Source organism: Electrophorus electricus, chromosome 25, assembly GCF_013358815.1.
Source record: "Electrophorus electricus isolate fEleEle1 chromosome 25, fEleEle1.pri, whole genome shotgun sequence".
Lineage (NCBI taxonomy): Eukaryota > Metazoa > Chordata > Actinopteri > Gymnotiformes > Gymnotidae > Electrophorus > Electrophorus electricus.
In genome coordinates, this window is record NC_049559.1 from 6,162,634 (window position 1) to 6,180,759 (window position 18,126).

The 18,126-nt window shown below is 50.6% G+C and overlaps 1 protein-coding gene across 1 annotated transcript in view; it reads right to left on the bottom strand.

Moving 5' to 3' along the window:
* Positions 1-18,126, bottom strand: part of klf7b (Kruppel-like factor 7b) — a 33,761-nt gene that overhangs the window by 10,244 nt on the left and 5,391 nt on the right. The window lies entirely within an intron of this gene.

Below are 18,126 nucleotides of genomic sequence, written 5' to 3' on the forward strand. Positions count from 1 at the left end.
ATATTAGAACGTTCCATTCTGCACGCTGCAGTTAAAGCAGTCTGGCAGCGGGGTTGTTTGAGTGAGAGGGATTAAATAAATAAATACATTCCGGCTCATTCCTCCATGTCATCAGTGCAAATTACAGTTGCCAGGACTCCATTATCTTAACTTCAGAAACACGACAGAACATATCTAGGGCTTATGCTCACATTTTCCTCTTCGGTTCCTTTAGCTACACCACAAATATATAAAATATATAAGGGGGACTCTGCAAAATTTTCCTAAGCGCCTGTGGCATGCCGATAAGCTGCACTTTTCATTCCAAAGAAGAAGAAAAAAGGGATGCATTTTTCCCTCCATTAGAGAAACATTTGCATATGAACATAAATCAAAGGATTTTCTTCGAGGTGACTGTTTCAAACATAAGCCACCGATAAGCATAGCTTAAATGCACTAGGCACACAGCGAACAATGTCTTTACAACGTTGACAGCTGTGGAGAAGCTAGACCTTTGGCTAGCTCATTGTCTGCTTTATTGGTAGGACTTGGGTTTGACTTTAAATAACTCATTCTTGTAATGGAACATCAAACATGTTAGCTGGGACAAAAAAAAAAAAAAAGGACTGCCTAAAGCTCTGAATCCAGTTGAAACAAAGGATTTGTTGGACACACCGACACGTGCTAGACCAGTTTAATTTAAATATCAACACCAGTTCTGGCAAACGGGAGCTGGCTCATATCGTTGGGTTACAGTGTTCTAGAGCAGACAGGTCATACTGCAGAAATACGTAAAATTAGAATTAAAATTATAACCGCCCAGCTTTACCATATAACTCGTCTGACCACATACTGCAAGTTTATTTCAAATGTAGACCGTTACTAACCATCCTGGAAATCATGTAAGGGCATGGTGAATATTAAGCAAAGCTTGTGCGTTTTGGGAGGGTTGTACGAAGCGGCTTCGGAGTACCTGGCAGGTGCATAAATTATCCATGTGGACTGAGGATAAGCAGTCTTTGATCTTCGTGTTACTGAGCGAGAAATTCTGACAGGAATTCTGCATCTGAGAGACTGTTTTTGGGGGGGGGGGGGGGGTTTTGCCAGCGCATGCTGTAGGCCTCAGCACATTCAAAGACATCGCTTCAAGGACGCGCGCGAGTCATCGCTGATGAGAGCACAGGGGGAGATCTGAATACTTGATACCGGAGCGCCTTCCTGTAACAAGTGATGCAGTGGTAAGACAAACCCGAAAAACAGCATATATTTATCTGAGCAACGCGGCGGTGAGGCTACTTTTCAAACTGGGGGGAAACAGGCCGGGCGAAACCGCGCCGCTCGGATCCTCTCGCGCGCGGACGAGCGGCGAGCCCGCTCGTTCGGCTTCTGCTGTGCGCACTGCGAGCCATCAATAATAGACGCGGTGGGTGGGTAGGTGGTTCGGGGGCTGTGGGGTGGGTTTCTGTGCTAAGAAGCATGTCAGACAATGGGGTAGCGAGCAGTATGTGGGGGACCGCGCCGCAAAACTGCTACTAGTGAATGCGGCTCGGGTCCACACGAGACACAAAGGCGAAATTACCGACTCGGTTTCTTCTACGTAAATGCGGCATATAATGTAAACTAATGCATTTTAGATCTGCGGCCTTATCTAGCAAAACTTGGTTTTTCCCTTCTATTTTTGGATTGAGACTATGATTCCTCCCCCCCCCACCTCCACATACAAAAAGGTTTTAATTAAAACGATCTGGCTTTCATCGGACGCCGTTTGAAGCTCTACCTCACGACGAAAACTGATCTCTCCCGCTTGCTTACTCTCCGGCTCCCTACACAGCGTGCGTTGATGACTAATTAGCCACTCAAACGACCCTGCGAGGAGAAGCTCTTTATTCAGCTAATTTGCTGGCGGAAAGCTAAGCGTCCGTGCGAGTTGGTGTGTGTAAATGGAACAGGAACTAAAAGCCCCATCTCACAAGGGGCAAAGTTCAAGGTGTTAGTGGGACCCCTTCAGGTCGCGTCTAGCTCCCGCGAGTGTGCGGGGACACGGTGCACGGCCATTTTCAACGAGGCAGGATGAAATCTGTCCATAATGTTACCATTCCCTGTCCTCCCTTGCAGAACCCATAACAATAACCCATGGTGCTGTCTCTCCATCAGTTATTATCGCTCATACATTCTACAGATCATATAACCATGCTGCTGTAAAATTGGACTTCTGTCCTTGATACAGGATGTTTTTTTCCCCACTGTTTACACAAGAGTGGAGAGTCACTTTTTCTTCATTTATTGGAGGAATATTGTTTTCTTTTCCTTTTTTTTGGTTTTCTTCGGCCAAGGAGCTCTTAGGGGTTGTTGCACCATTAGCTCTGTAACATCACCACGGTTCCTGAGGAACCCTTGGAGAGCCGTTGTGTGAGGAGCTCGGCAATCAACCGCGCGGTACATTTCTGCTGTCCATTAGGGTCTCCTCTCAGGTACCAGCCCACAGTACTGAGACAGAGAGACGGGGAGGGATGGAGAGAGAATGGGGGTTGGAGCTAGCTAAGCACACAGGCCCGGTCAGACGTACATCCTATCTGTTCCAGTGACATTTAAACTGTCGTCACAGCGGGAAGAACATCCCGGTCGTCGCGGGGCCACGCCGCCACGGACAGGATTTCACGGATTTGCTGGCCTTCTCGCATGGGTCTCGGCCCTCCCTCTCGCTCGCAGCGTCTAGAGACCGGGGTCGTCACTTCTGGCCTGCAGTCCAGACTGTGGCCAGGAGCAACACCGGGGTGGCTGACGAGGGGCTGCCCACTCCAGGATAACAGGATAACACACGCACGCAGTCGTCTGCTTATCCCCACCCCATCGAATCACCAGGGTCCCTGACATTTAGAGGATACGGTTACAGCATGAGGCAGTGCACACTTTGTGATTTACTGCGTGTTTGTGTGTGTGTGTGCATGTTTATGTATTTATTTTGGCAAGTGGGTGTTTGTGTGGGTGTGTGTGTGTGTGTGTGTGTGTGTGTGTGTGTGGCCAATTGAAAAGTGGTCATAAAACCAATGAACTGGAGTATCTAACAGGCGGATTTCCTATCAAAAGACCTGACAAAAGCATGAAAAAGTGTCTCAATAAAACAGTTAATGGACAGTAAATAGAAAGGCACTTATGTGAAAAGTCAACATGTATCAGCTTGGTGTGCCGCACGGTAGCCAGAGCAATTCCCTTTGATCTTGCTTGCGATGCTCACCATCAAAGAAAGCCGTCCAAATGAAAGCCTCGCCATGTCAGAAGCTCTGTCTCTCAAAGGGGACTTCAGCACATTGTTGTGAGGCCAGAGGACTCGCTCTCATCCGAAAGTGGTCGGCAGATCCTTCCCACAAGCTGTCGTTATTGGTGAGCCATGACATTCGAACCACGAGCGGCTCGGCGAGCCGACATCTGTTCTCGTCAGACCCCCGGACCAAAGGCTGCAAACCTGAGCAGAGCCCGTGCCGCGACGAACCGCGACACGTGAGCGCATTCTGGAGGCTACAGCCTCCATCCTCACGGGCCTCCTCCGATGAAATTTTAATGAGCGGCCTTGTGATGGAGTGGGTCCACTCAGACTGTCCTGCTGTGTAAGTGCTCTCCAGTCTTGCACCTGCCCCCTGACCCCCCCCCCCCCCCCAATACAGTAGCCCTACAGTAGTCAGCTTCTATGGCTTAACACACACACACACACACACACACACACACACACCCCTGTTACCACCCACACCCTCTCTTCTACCCCACTCCAGCTTAATAAACACAGGTTGTAAAACTAATGAATGGAGGAGATCCATGAAGAAGAAAAGTGCTAGCAGCTGTTAGCAGGGACAGGACAGATATGCCCTTTTAATTTGGGTGGATAATTTAATCCCATTTCCTTTGGCCCTTGGCCACCGATACAGTGGTGGCGCGCACGCTCGCTGGGTCTTTTGTCAATTCTTGGCCCTTGCTCTATGACATGTGGCATTTGGCTACAGCAGGGAAGGAAAATAAATAAATAAATAAATAAAAATAAAAGATCTGCTGATTGTTGTGGGTTCGTTCAGTAGCTAAACCATGCAAATGCAAACAGTAGTCCATATTTCTTACTCTAGAACCTTTTTTAAATGAGAGGACATGTTTCTAGAACTCTGTAAAACTACACCGGTTAGGGCTGATAAGGGCCCTGCCTCTTTCCACTGGGCCCTCTTGGACAAGGTGCTAATGAGTGTCTGACACGGATCTTTTTCCTGCAGTGCCGAGCTTAAAACGAAGCCGGAACGCGTCACATGGAACCGGGTGCGTTCTTAGTCGCGAAAAGCCACGCAGCGATGGAGCCGGAGTTAAAAAGGGGCTGGTCTGAACGAGGGAGGGCTGAACGAATCGTGAAAAACAGAACGCATCGGGCGTCCTCCGTGGACACGGAGGGGTTAACGCAGGACAGAAGCCGCGTCTGAACCTCACAGCTGGGAGTTTAGGCCATTGAGAGTGTGGAGCACAGAAATAAAAGACCAATTGCTCACAGAGGACAGATACCCTATTAGCAAGTTGGCTGGCCCAGGCACATGGTGACTGATGGCAGACTGCAGACAGCCCCCAGGCTCTTACTGCCCTGGTGCCTCAGTATTCTATGTGCCAGTTTTTTTCAGTGTGTCTCCACCAGTGGAACCTCTGCACCTGATTTCTTCGAAAAAGGCGGTGGGGGGTGGGGGGTGGGGGTGGGACGTCATGGCGCTCTCGTCCCACATTTACATATGCGTTTCATTATTGTTGTGGTTGCCTGGATACCAGGCGATAGTTAAATCCCTTGTGTTTATCTGCAACAGCAACTCTTACTGCGCGTGAGCCGGGAAGCAGACTGAAAAGCAAGTTCCAGAGAGTTCGCGCTGCTGAAGACTGCGACCTTGAAATGTTCAGACTTGTGATCAAATGCCCTAATATTTGTTAGTCTGCTACGTTTATGCACGTCGGACAGTGCAGTGAACTAGCACATGTGCATATTGCACTTAATACATGAATAAAGGATATCCTAAGTGTAAAATATGAATCAAATGTCCTTCTCCTGGGTGATCTATTGTACCTTTGTAACTCCACCGACTCTTGAGTTTGTCTTTTTTTTTTTTTTTGGTTAACATTATTGAGCACAGAAGACAACAGAGGCTCTGCAGAAAGTCAATACCCACCATGCATTAGTCACCACAGCCAAGAGGCTTACATGCAGCAGGTCTCGTGTTCTCCACAAGGTTTTTATCCCCCCCCCCCCCGTACGCAATGCTGTCTGGCTGCCAGACCTGTGAGTGTGTGTGTCTGAGTCGTCAGTTACGTAATGACTAACATGCTTAATATGAAGACGCTGGCCCCAGTTTCAACCATAATGCCTGGAGTACCTGTGTACCCAGTTTAACCTTGGTCAAATATGTACTTACGGTAATTGAACCGCTGGCCCTGTACCAACAGCCTAAGAGGAGGTCTCTTTTTCTTGAGACGCACTTCTTCCGACAGCAGGTCTGACAGAAGTAGAAAGTCAAAATGAAATCTATGAAACATGGACTCTGTTCTGAATCTCATATAGAAACTCTAATTGAATTTCTGGTCAGACCGAACAGATGGTGGTCAAATCTATGAGCAATCAGTCTGCTTGACACATTAATTTACTGTATCAGGTGTATAATCTTTGATAGTCTAAAGCAAATTAAGATAATATTTGCTGTCATTTTCCTGACGTTTCTTTTATAACTTACATTTTTTAATGCCTGATTGCCGTTTGCACCCCACAGGGGCCGAGACGTCGCCGAGAGATGAATCAACATCTCAAGGCTGGGCCGGGCTGGCAGAGTTTCTCCTAAACCCAGTGAACATGACCCTTCTCAGCAGTCTCTGTGAAAGGCGCCCTTGGCTTTGGGTCCAGCACCTTGGTTGACTCGACACACGTATTCCTCCGCATCAGCGTCTCGCCTCGTCCGCGAAGCTAATCGCACACGTAATTCAATTGCGTAATACGATTTGCCGCTTCGCAACAAATTTGTTATTTAATTGCGCCCTTGTCCATCGCTGTGTGCCGTCGTGCTGCCGCCTGCGTGGAATGCGGGGAACGCCGAGCGCCCGTGTTCCCTCCTCTCCAGCTGCTGACGGAAGCCCAGCTCCTCTGGCACACGAGTGGAAACAGACAGCTCTGCCAGAGCTGAACCTGACGGCTCCTGCAGCTGTTTCCATGGCAGCTACACCGCTAGGTTTCAAATTGTGAAACGTTGTTAAGAGACGTCTCGGAATTGGTCTTTGTTTGCGAACTTTTTCCTTTCTCTTTTTTGGCTCTTTGGCACAACCGGAACCCGCGCAGGGTAATGCTAGGATCTGTCACGCCGTTGTACTAAAGCCAAAACTGGGAAATCTTCACATATTCAAACTTAATAACAGTCTTCCCAACCTTCTGCCATTGGCTAAAGCTAAACACACATTCTGCTACTGACCTGACGTCGTCTTTTACTGCAACGGCCACTCTTCCTGTTCTTAAGATCACCTGAAGACCAGAACTGTGGCACATTCACTTAGGAAGCAGTATTTCAGTCACGGATAAAATACACAAGGCGCCGAGCGGTTGTCTTATTCGGTTACGTTATATTGAGTGTCCAGTTACGATTCCTTCAAGGTTATGGATGGGTGCCATCAAACAATCTGTGGTGAAAGAGTAATATCTTTAGAAATCGTCCTCTGTCAAAGCCTTTCAGCCTGAATGGAAGTGAAGAGATGGGGAAACGTTCATTGGACGAAGGTGCAGAAGTTGTGCGTGAGCTGATGCATGCTGACGGCCCCTGACAGGAGATTAGAGCCAGTGTTCAGGTTCACGTTCTAGCCGCGAGAGGTTTATTACGACGCGTGCTCTTCAGAGGCTGGCTGAAGATTGCCACCTAAGGAGATAAAATGTCTCGCCTCGGCTCTAAAACGCAGACGCGTTGGCCGAAAAGACCGTAAACAACACTGGAAGGACTTCATTAAGCCTTATTTCTCTGTAGACACGGCCCATTTCTCCGCGTACGCTCAGTGCCCGTAAGTGTAATGAGAACCGGTGGTCGCCGCGTTTGGCAGTTGGCGGGTGTTATCTGGACCGCACACCCTTGGTGGTAGGGATTACTGCCAATGCGTGCGGTCATGCTAGAACAGACCTAGTGGACTGTTCCGCTTATGACCGAGAGCTCTCACTTCAGGAACTGAGCAAAGAACTGCGTGCCACAGATCTCGACCAGTTGGGTGTTGCCCAGTGCTAACCCCACTCTCACAGCACAGACCGAGTGCAGAGGGAGAGTCGGTGGTTTGATACGAGACTGCTGTCCAACTCGTGGTCAGTGGACAGTCTGTAGAGGAGCGATTACACTCACCGTTTACAGGCCTGCAGCGGCAGAGCCGATGAACCAAGTTAGGAGCTGAAATCTGATTTGACCGATGCTGTAGATTCACTACACCTCAGTCAGTTTAATATCGTCATCCCTGCTTGGGCAGGGTAGGCACCGTTCATCACAACTCTGACGCCTTATAGCTTAAGTAAAAAGACATTGGGTAGTGATGGGTTTTCTAAGGGACACCTTTGTTTATTTGGCAATGCCACTGTAGACTGGTGTCTGCCAACCTCTCCATCTGTATCCAGATACACAAGGAGACTTTAGGGTCGACATTGTGCAGCTGCAGTTAATGAATACGTCCATTTAGAGGAGGAGGAGGCCCGTGTGCCAATCAGCCTTTGGGCGCACTTGTGTGCGGCCACTGACTGCTATTTCTGTGTAGATAACCACTGGTTTGGCTGTCAGAATGATGCCAAATGTGTGCGGCGGAGGTCACGCAGCGGACAAAGCGGTTGTGAGAGACGAGAAAAGTACGACACGCTGTCCCCCTTTGCTTTATCAGCAAATGTTTGCGGAAGAGATGACAGCCCTTGAGCGCGTCTGACACGGGTCGCGCCAACAAACGTGACTTTTGGCTGGCAGAGCAGGGGGAAGGCCACAGATGAGCCGGTCTTGGGGAAAAGGGGACGCGAATTTCCGTGTGTAACAGTGGAGGGCTTGAGAGAGGAATAAATGTCACTGTGTCACACACACACACTAGCTCAAACATTTCAAGGTTTCTTAGGCACCATTCAAACAGGACCACTTTTTGTTTGAGCTTTTGATCAGATTCCACCCTTTCAGCCCGCAGACAGAATTAGCAAAGAAATTAGCGAAGAATTAGCATAATGACCTGCGAATCAAAGCGGCGAGGAAGAAAAACTGTTTATGAAACTGTGATAACCGCTGCAAGTGTGACAGCAGTGGATTATAAATGCAAATACACCAATTCACCATAGCCAGAGTGTCATAAATGCCAGTTCTGTGCTCTAGGGACAGAAGCCATGCAGACAACACAGCAGCGATCCATGTGGGATGGAATGGTGCAGGCACCAGGAGGAGGAGATCTGGCCCGTGGCACAACAGCCAAATGCGGGATTATCCCACCAACACAGACAGTGAGGGAACGGGCCGGGCGGATCGGGGCTGAGCCCCGGTGAATGGATCCCCGTCTTCCTCTAACTGGATTTGGGGATCGAGCCGCTGTTTATCTATGTACAGGTCGGGTAATGGCTGCCCGCCGGCTGGCGGCACCGGGGGGTAATCTAATCAGGACACAGCGATTTACATTAAATCACTCAAGCGGGCTTATTCCCCCCACCACAGGCTGATTGAAAGGGGACACTTTTAAATGGGGTTAACAGCTTGTTATAAGATTGGGGAGACTAAGTAAGGGATACTGGCATGTGTGTGTGAGTGAGTGAGGGTGTGAGAGAGAGAGAGAGGCGGGGGTGGGGCATCCTGTCGTGCCACACAGTAGGCTAATCTTCATTACTCAATGCAAAGAGATTGGCTCTCGGGTGGGGAATACAAGACCGGAAGACAAAAGGGAACAAGAGGGACGAGTGTGGTGAGACAAAGAGACGGCAACAAAGGCAGACCGGGAGGCGGGGCTCTGCCCAGGGGCCCTTTTTGTCTCGCGAGACGCATGGCCCTCGGCGCAGCACAAGAGCTCCCCGTTACACGAGAACTCGCAGGCAAGAGATGCGACCGTAGGACCCGGTACTTTTGGGGGAAGTCGCTTTCCACCACAGCACTGCTTTGAGGTCTGGCTCGGTTCTTTATTCAGGAGAGACATTAGAGCTTGTTTACGTACCAGCCGGGCTTAGGGACAGTGTGCCATTAATGCCAGGAGTCGCAGAGTCGCATCAATGCCGAATAGGAAACACATTATAGAAACATCCACCCGAAACAGAGAGGTGTTGCATCGTCCGTTTCCAGTGATTGCATGTGTAAATGGCTTAGCAAGACATTTCTGTAAAGCTGCAACCTCAGCCGACCTCTCAGCAGACAACTATGCCACACAGGAAGTAGCAAACACTTCCTTTCCCAGAGCTGCCGTTTCTTTTCTTTTTGAACGTTACCGAGTCTCTCCGCTGCATCTGTTTGCCATCCCTCACGCTGAAGGCAGCAGCTCTTCCATTGGTTCTGGGCTTCTGTCCAATAAACACCTCTTTACTTTTGCACTTTCTGCGTTACAAGCGCGAAGCACAGAGAGAGGCTAAAATTACCAAGGCTTGGGGGGAGGGTTGCATTCCCTCATTCGGAGTTATGTCACTGCGATGCGAGCGACTCTCGGTTACCAGAGACACTGGGTCGCTGTGTCCGTCCCCCCCCTCCCGGCTTCCTGCCCTGCAAAGCTCTGGCAGAAGCCCCTGTACCCTGTTCCCTTTACGGGCCCCGCGAGTCAGGGATTTCTGCCTCTTCTTTCCTGCCAAAGTCGAGCACAATGGCCCGTGTGTCGTGAACCCATGGGGACTGCACATCCAGTGCCGAGGCGCTGGGTAGAACTGAGGGAACAGGCCTTACTCAACAGCCACTGAACCAGACTTCTCAGATACCCTTGTCTGGCACTTCTGTGCAGCTCAGAGTTAACCGCAAGAAGGAGAACAATAAAGGCTTTCTGTGTGTCGTGCACTCCCCAGAGATGATCTCACCCGGACTGAAGCGTGAAGCGCTAAAACTGATGCAATCACGCCGGTCATTTGTGTCGCCTTGGGCTAAATATAACTTCGGCTGATCCTCCGTGCCCAACCACAGGATGCGACCAGCCGAGCGAGTGCGGTATGACAGCACCAGCGAGGAGGGCCTAGAAAAGAGGAAGCACATTCCATGCATCTGAGCTTGTTTCCTGTCCCATGTGACTAAAGGACTCTGTGACTCAGTCTGGCCCGGCGAGCAGGAAATGGGACAGGAAATTGCACAGGTAGGATGTAGGGGTCCATGCCCGCAGATATCGCATTCGTGCCTGGACTCGGAACCTGGAAAACAAGGTTACGCAACGCTCCTCAGTCTCCGAGCCCTGGCTGCAATCCGAGAGACATGAATGAACACGCACAAAAAACCCCACCGGCCACATTCCGGGGAAAGGTCACTGTGGATCAGTGTGGCCAAGTAGGGTTGAGACAGGCACAGACAACTACATCACCATGTTCAGTCAGCATGTGACCGGATAAGCTAGTAGTGATTGGACAAAAGCAGTTCTCACACACACACACACACACACACACACACACACACACACACACACACGTTCCAGGCCCGCATTCACCCTGGCCTTTTGAGCCGCCGGGATTTTTCACGCGCGAAGGGCTCCAAAACAAAAACGGAGCGCAGCGATTTCACAAAGCCGCTTAAAAAAAAAAAGATTTAACGAAGTGGTGTGGGCCCCCATTCAGGTGCCCACCTCTGAAAGATACGAGAGGACTGGCAGGGTCTGTTCTGTATGATAACCACACGCCGTGCCGGCCCAACCCGATTTCCCGGCACCAGGTTAGGCAACCCAGTTAATTGCTGTTGCTCGCTTAAGAGCACGTAGATGGCTTTTTCCTCCCCGAGTCTGTCCCCTTTATAATTATCTTGCAGAGTGGTAATTACCAAGCACAGGCCCAGCCTGTGTTTTACGGGACAACAAACTCCTTTGCTCTTTCCTGGGCTCTAGTTCCCCCCCAGTGCTTACGTCAAAGACTAGGTAAACACGGGCACTTTAGGATAAATTGAGCCCTTGAAAGCCGGGCGCAGGGGCTATTTACAAAAAAAAAACCAAAATAAAAGCACCCGACCGCCTGCTGTTAGGAGGCGATTTGGTGAAATATTAGCAAGGCTGTTGTCTGTCATACAGAGTGAGAATTGGGCTACGTAATCATGTTTTGACAGCTAAAAAGAAACGGTGAAGTCAATTTCTCAGATCACCTTCTAAAATTTAGATCTAATCGCGCTGACTAAGCCACTACAACGCATGGATAAAATGTCAGACAGGAATATTGGAGTATGTGTGACCTAGAACTCGCAAAGCCTAAAACCTGTGTGAAGAAACGAACACGCATCACGGACATCTCCTGGGTGCTGCGTGAGGAAGGCCGTGTGCTGATGTCTCAATCTATGCGTGCTTCCTTTTCGTCTGTGGGTATCAGCCTATCTCGTCTGGCAAACAGCAGACACAATGCCCTGCCATTCAGGTAGTCGGCACTGAGAGGGAGCGCCGGTGACTGGGGGGGGGGGCAGAGTAGCCATCACAAAATCACACATAAAACGCTCCTCTGGTAAAAACAAAACAAAACAAGCAAAAAAAAAAACAACCCAACAAAACAGAAGCAATCACTACAATGCAGGATGACAAAGCCATTGTTTTTGGGTGATGCCTGAAGTGTGGGTGAAACGCATGTGCATGGCTGCTTCTGAAACAATGGCGCTTTCACAGCCTACCTGATCCAAACACACACACACACACACAGTTTTTCTCAGAGACTTAGCAACTTGTATTTTTGGTTTTTACCGCGTTCAGTTGGAAATAAAGCGTTGTTTGTCATTTTCCCTCTCCCTCAGCATCCGTCGGTCACGCATCAGTGCGCGCACACAAAGCCACCTACCCAAATCTCTCCGGCAGCCTCTCGATGAAAGCATGACCTCATCCTTCACCCCCCCCGCCCCTCCCCCACCCCAAACACGAGGGCCCCGCCCCCGGTGCTTCGGACTCGCTCCCACGCAGCCTTTTACAGCGATGGCACTTTGAACCCAATTACCAGTGTCCAACATGGCCGCTACGGTGACATAAAAACTGGGGGGACCTAACTGGGACGTGATGAATGCCTTTGCACTCCATTAATTCCTGACTACGACAGCAGCCGTGGAAAGGCAGACCTTTGCCGAGCGCGTGCCGCGGGAGGCGGCCGGCCGTGCGGAACTCCGCTTTGCGCCTGTCCGGTGGTGGCGCGCTCAGCCCGAGCGCCCCACCTGCTGTGGCCCCCGTCAGGGCAGGCTGGTTGGGCAGGTGCACCCTGCTGCTGTCACACCTGTCTGCACCGCGGGGGGGGGGGGCGCTTATTCTGTAGTCCTGCTCTACTCCTCAATCTCCCACTCCCCCCGAGCTTCTCCCCAATCCACCACAAGGTCACGGAGGCTCCGGTGACGACATGGTTGCTAGGAAGAATTTTAACCAGAACTAGTCAGAGGCAGTACCTCATCTCTGCCCCTCTTTCTTTCTCTCTCTCTCTTTTTTTTTACACAAGAATGTACAGTGTGGTTGGACAGTGGGAGAGAACCATTTAAGTCCTTTAGTCTTTGTTAGAGCTAGTGATCTCATTCTCAGTACTGAAGAGTGGAGATGAGTCACTGGCACTCTCCACGGAAAATGAAGCTGTTGACCTGTCTGTGAAGAGAAAGAGAGAGAGAGAGAGCGCGAGCATGCTGGAGAAGCAGGCCTTGCTTGAAGCCGAGAGGGAGTACAGCAGGCTCGGTCTTCGTTTTCTCGTTCACACACACACAGACCTGCTAAAACTTTTCTGGACTATGCTTATGACTCACACACATGTGTATGCACACTTAAGCTTACAAACACACACACATGCACGCACGCATGTATACATGCACACACAAACAGCCAGACACGCACTGGCAGTCGCACACCGGCAGCCCCCATTCCGACAAAGCCTGCCCATTCCCTCAGGTATTCCCGGCAACGCTGCCGATTAAAATAGCGGGCGACCCACATAGCTCGGCAACGGCTCATCCTCCCTTTCGAAGGAGACAGACTCCGCGCGCCTCCGCTGCTACCTTCCAGATCATAATTACCTTTTTGTCCCGTTTCTAAAGCCATTCCACCAGATGGTCCGAGCACCGGCACACGTCTCCTGGATAGGCGGAGTGCAGCGCTAAAAAGGAGCTCGCTAACACGTCACCAGACGCTCTTGCAAATGAATCCCAAATCGGTGTGCGTGAGCCGTACGAGGAGCTGGGTGGGCGCCTCCCGCCCCCCGAAAAACGAGCCGTGGCACGGCTTGCGCGCGGCAGAGGGGAGCGGCTGAGCGTCTCGACGAGCGGGACAGATTCCCAAGGTCGACGAGACGCCGTGCGCGACCCACTTAACGGCGCCGTACGCAAAACCCTGACGGCTGAGCGGAACACACTCGCGTGGTCGCCTTCTCCTCACCCTCCCCCCCCACCTGACAGCGGGGCGGTGACAACCACCCTGCACTCTGGTGACTGTCTTGGGAGCTTCTATCAGGGTTAGGCCCTGTAGCTCCAAAACTCCAGCATTCAGCTCCCGTTACTGCCTAAATGTCTCCCGTGACCCCCTTTTTTTTTTTTTTTTTTTTTTTTAACATTTTTAAAGGAATCTTTAATTTGTTAAGTGGAAAAGAAACTAAAGGACTTTTCATCAATTTTTATGGTTTAGGTTGAACACGGTTCTTCCCTTCTGCACGCTGCGTGTCTGTTATGAATGGCCCATCTGTGGGACGTTAATGTCGAGGAGGAAGAATCTTCTGGCAGGCGCCCGCTCTTTAATCCGGATATGAGGTCACGGCGGAGAACGCGGAGCACCTCGTTTGTCTTTTTTTTTTTTTTTTTTTTTTTTCGCTGGAAAAGTGGATCATGCCAGCAGAGGGGAACAGGTGGGGTGCACAGCGGAGCGGCACGTCGCCTGGCGCACCCACGGCCTGAGCTATATCGGGCATACAGTATGCCACCTGCCGCAACCCACAACACGATAAGCAAGGGAGCACTTCAAATAAAGAGCATACGCACGCACGCGTACACACACACACACACACACACACACACACAAAAAGTGGCACCCACGCCTGGCATCGTGGCCATTGCCAGAGGCTGTAACCACGGCGATGGTGAAACGCAGGGCTGCTGGGATGATAAATGGGGCGGAGCTTGGCAGCTGTCCATGTTGCGGGGTGAAACAGAGACAGAATCTGTGGGGGGACCAGATTGTGAGTGTGTGTATGTAAAGGGGGGGGGGGGGGGGCGCCTCTGTAGCCTCAGCATTAATAAAGCTTCAGTTTCCTGTGCAGGACTGGGTAGTAGAACGCAACGATTCACCGCTGAACGCCACGAACAGAACCTGGGAGTGTGCGCTCGGACGGGGAAGTCCCGCCTCTAGACCCGTGCTCACGGCTGCGTCTCTGCTGCACAGGTATAAAAAGCTGCTCGTGTAGGACGTTCTCAGCTCATTAGGGCAGCGTAGCGCCCTGCTAGGGATGCCTGGTGCCAAGGGGGCAGCTGCCCTTTTTATTTTCTCTCTAGCCCTTCAGTGGACAGGGCTGTTAGGCTGGCCACTCTGCAAGGGGCGAAGCGGGAGGGGGGGGGATAGAAAAGCAGAAATGAGCAAGCCAAGCGCAACCCAGCTCCAACACAATGGGAGTCTGGAAAACAGCCAGATCAACAGCTAGTGGAGACATAGACACAGAGCATATGCAAACACACACACACACACACACACACACACACACACACGCACAAGCAAAACCTCAACCACTGCAGCTCTTCAAACCTGGGGAAATGCCACCATTATTTTGTTATGTCTTACCACTGTCTTAAATCTAATGTTCCAGGCTGAGGACATTTCTCCATGTTACCCCCCCCAAAAAAATCCAGGATGAGAACATTTCCCTCATGTCACCCCCCCCCCCACACACACTCCAGGATAAGAACATTTCCCTCATGTCCCACCCCCCGCCCACACACACACACACACACACACACACACACACACACACACACACACACACACACACACACACACACACTCAAACTCCAGCATGAGAACATTTCCCCACTGCACAAAATCAACAAACAGGCTGCAGGCCCCACTCACAGCATTCATGTTTGGTTGGCCTTACGTTTGGTCTCTCTTTCATGGTCTATATCAGGACACAGGAGGCACCCAAAGGCACGTTCCTCCTCCATGGAAAAGTACCTGTTGTCCCTCGAGTGTGTTTGTGTGCGTATGTGCGCGTGTGTGCGAGCACGCGGGCCGTAGCCGTAGTGCATCTGCTGCCGATGCACTGTACTTCACTGCTACCAAAACAAACAGATGAGCTCACTGCTCCTGCCTGGTGGCCAAACAGGCGTTTAGTGATCGAGACCAGAGCTGTCTTACACACACACACACACACACACACACACACACACACACATTCACAAAGGCCTTCAGGCTTTGTTTTCATGGTCTGATGTCGGTGGTCATAATTCATCTGTGCATTTCTCTTTACGCAACTCATGTTTTTTTCCCTCCCTCTCTGGAAGGTCCCTCTCACAGGAGCGCTCACCGCAAAACTCCTTTCAGACGCGATTTTTGCCAAACAAAAGCACGGTGTCGCCTCCGAAACAGAGCCGCGGGACGAGCGCTTTGCCTGCAGCACCGTCGTCTGCGAGCTGGCCGACGAGCCCTCCTCGCCCCCGGCCGTTGAGAATGTGAGAACAACCTCTGCTTGGCCCTCCGCGCACTTGTGTCTGGAATGCAGACAGGAGCTGGAAGAGAGGAGGGAATTTCCAGCAGGTTAAACCGGGAGCGAAACGAGGCAAGCAGTGTGGGAGGCACCCGACTCACCCCCCCCAGCCTCCGACGCAGTTGAATAAACATAAGCTCTTTCCTCCATGCTGAGGTGCCCTTCACTTCTTCACATGACTCCTCTCTCTCTCTCTCTGTCTGTCTCCCTCTCTCTTTCACTGTTTTGACAGTCTGCAGTGCTACTTATAGGTGGTTAGGAATGCCAAGAATATCATTATCTATTATTCACCAGCTGCACTCTCCTGGTCTGTGTTAAACACACTGGGGCTGGGATACAGAGAGACATGGAAGAGCAGAGATTGTGTCGGAGGGAAATGCCGTTTAAAATGCAAAGCGCTTCACTAAAATGTCTGGAAAGCTTCTGCTCCTGTGTGAATTTTGCTATCATTAAAAGAGAAGCAAAAGAGGCAAAAATATGCCATCACACTGTCAGTCGGTCGGAGTGTACTTGTGTGTGTACGTTTGTGCGAGCGAGCGAGAGAGAGAGAGAGAGAGAAACAATGTGTGTGGGCACTTGTACTGAGGGAAAAATGGCTGGTTCCTACCAGGCTGTTAATCAAGCTCTTGAGAGGCTAAGCTGCCTCTCCACGGGCTGAGAGGACGTCGGGCCTCATGCATAAAGATGCATTCTGCATTCTCATCTTTCTCTGTCTATTTCTCCCTATCCCACCCCACCCCACCCCTTTACTGCTCCTAACAGACACTTGAGAAGAGGGCAGACAAATGATCCTGCCACCCACCCCCACAACCCCACCATTAACTGCCCTTCTCCACCGCAGTCCCTTGAAAAAGCTCCCGAAATTCCTCGATAACAAGCCGTGTCCGTTAGCGCTCGGACGGGCAAGACCAGAATGGGCGACCGGTGCCCTCCAGCAGAGGACCGAATGACTGGAGTCAGGACGATGAATGTCAGTGATCGTCTAACCGCTGGGGGAGTCTGACCCCTCGGCCCTCGTATTCGCCGGGAGGCGTCTCCCGCGCAGGTGAGCGAATTCCTGCGTGTTGCACACATCTGACTCGTCTCGATCACTAAACCGTCACGTAGAAGCAAGGCCCTGCGCCAACCGGCCAACGGCGCGGACCGGGCACGCGTGTCTCTCCTAGGAGTGATGTTCACCGCACACACTCTGCTTTAGCTCTTCTGGTCTCTTTTATTGTTCCGGCTGTACCCGCTCCAGCCAGGACAAACGTCCGTGCTGCCTCCGGACGGATTTATCTGCGATTCCTCTAGTGAGCAACAGTCGTGCGATAGGAATGATTTTCCTGACCGGTGTAGCAATGCGAAACTGTTGACGTTATCCGACTGAAGCCATGATTCAAATCCTGGCGTGCGCAGTAGCGGCTAGCGTTTATATGGTAATGTTTTGCCTTCTAACACACCGGTAGGTTCTGGGGTACGATGCTTTTTCTTGCAAATGCTCGACACAGAGGAACCCAGTCACTGCGATTATGCATTTATTTTAAATGATCATCGCTCAAGACAATCGGTGTAAAACCTGCATTTGACTTTAAATGGTGTTAAACGGTCACATTCTGTTACAGAGTCCCTCGAAATACACTGTCCGGGGCCAATTCCTTTACCAGTATGCAAAAAACCTCCTAATGGTTGTTTTGTGTCCGTTCTACGTTAGAAATGCCAATTATCCTTTCAGTTTCTCATTTCACCAAACCTCACTGCATGGACACCTACACGCTGCCAATTTGACGCCTACTTTGATCTACTGCTAGCAGACTGAATAAATTATAGAGCAATTGCCAAATTTCATGGCAACAGATATTTGGTAAACAGCTTTCAATCAGTTCTTGCAATAGCTGAGGTCTCAGTGTCCGCTTCCAACGCACACAATATCGTGGAAGCAATTTCACACTGCTGGAATAACAGTTCGAAGGACCAAATTATAACTCAGAGCAATATATGCTGATGTTCCCGACTGAATGGATTTCCTCAGCTAATTCAATCTGAAGTTGCTCATTCTTTTGGTGCAGCTGGTTATTTACAGAGATTTATTTATTTATTTATTTTTGCAAGTTTGAGTTAAAGTCAACACACACACACACACACACACACACACTTGTGTAAGGAATAGTGTGTGTAAGCAGTGCTCTTGTTCGAAAACAACATGCCCAAGTGCAAGTAAAAGCCCCCCCTCCCCGCCCCGCCCCCACTTCAAGAGACCTGGTTCCGCCCTGCACATAAAAGGCCCTGCTGTCTAATTACTGTCAGCTGGCTAGAGGCTGACTGATCTACTCTGGTAA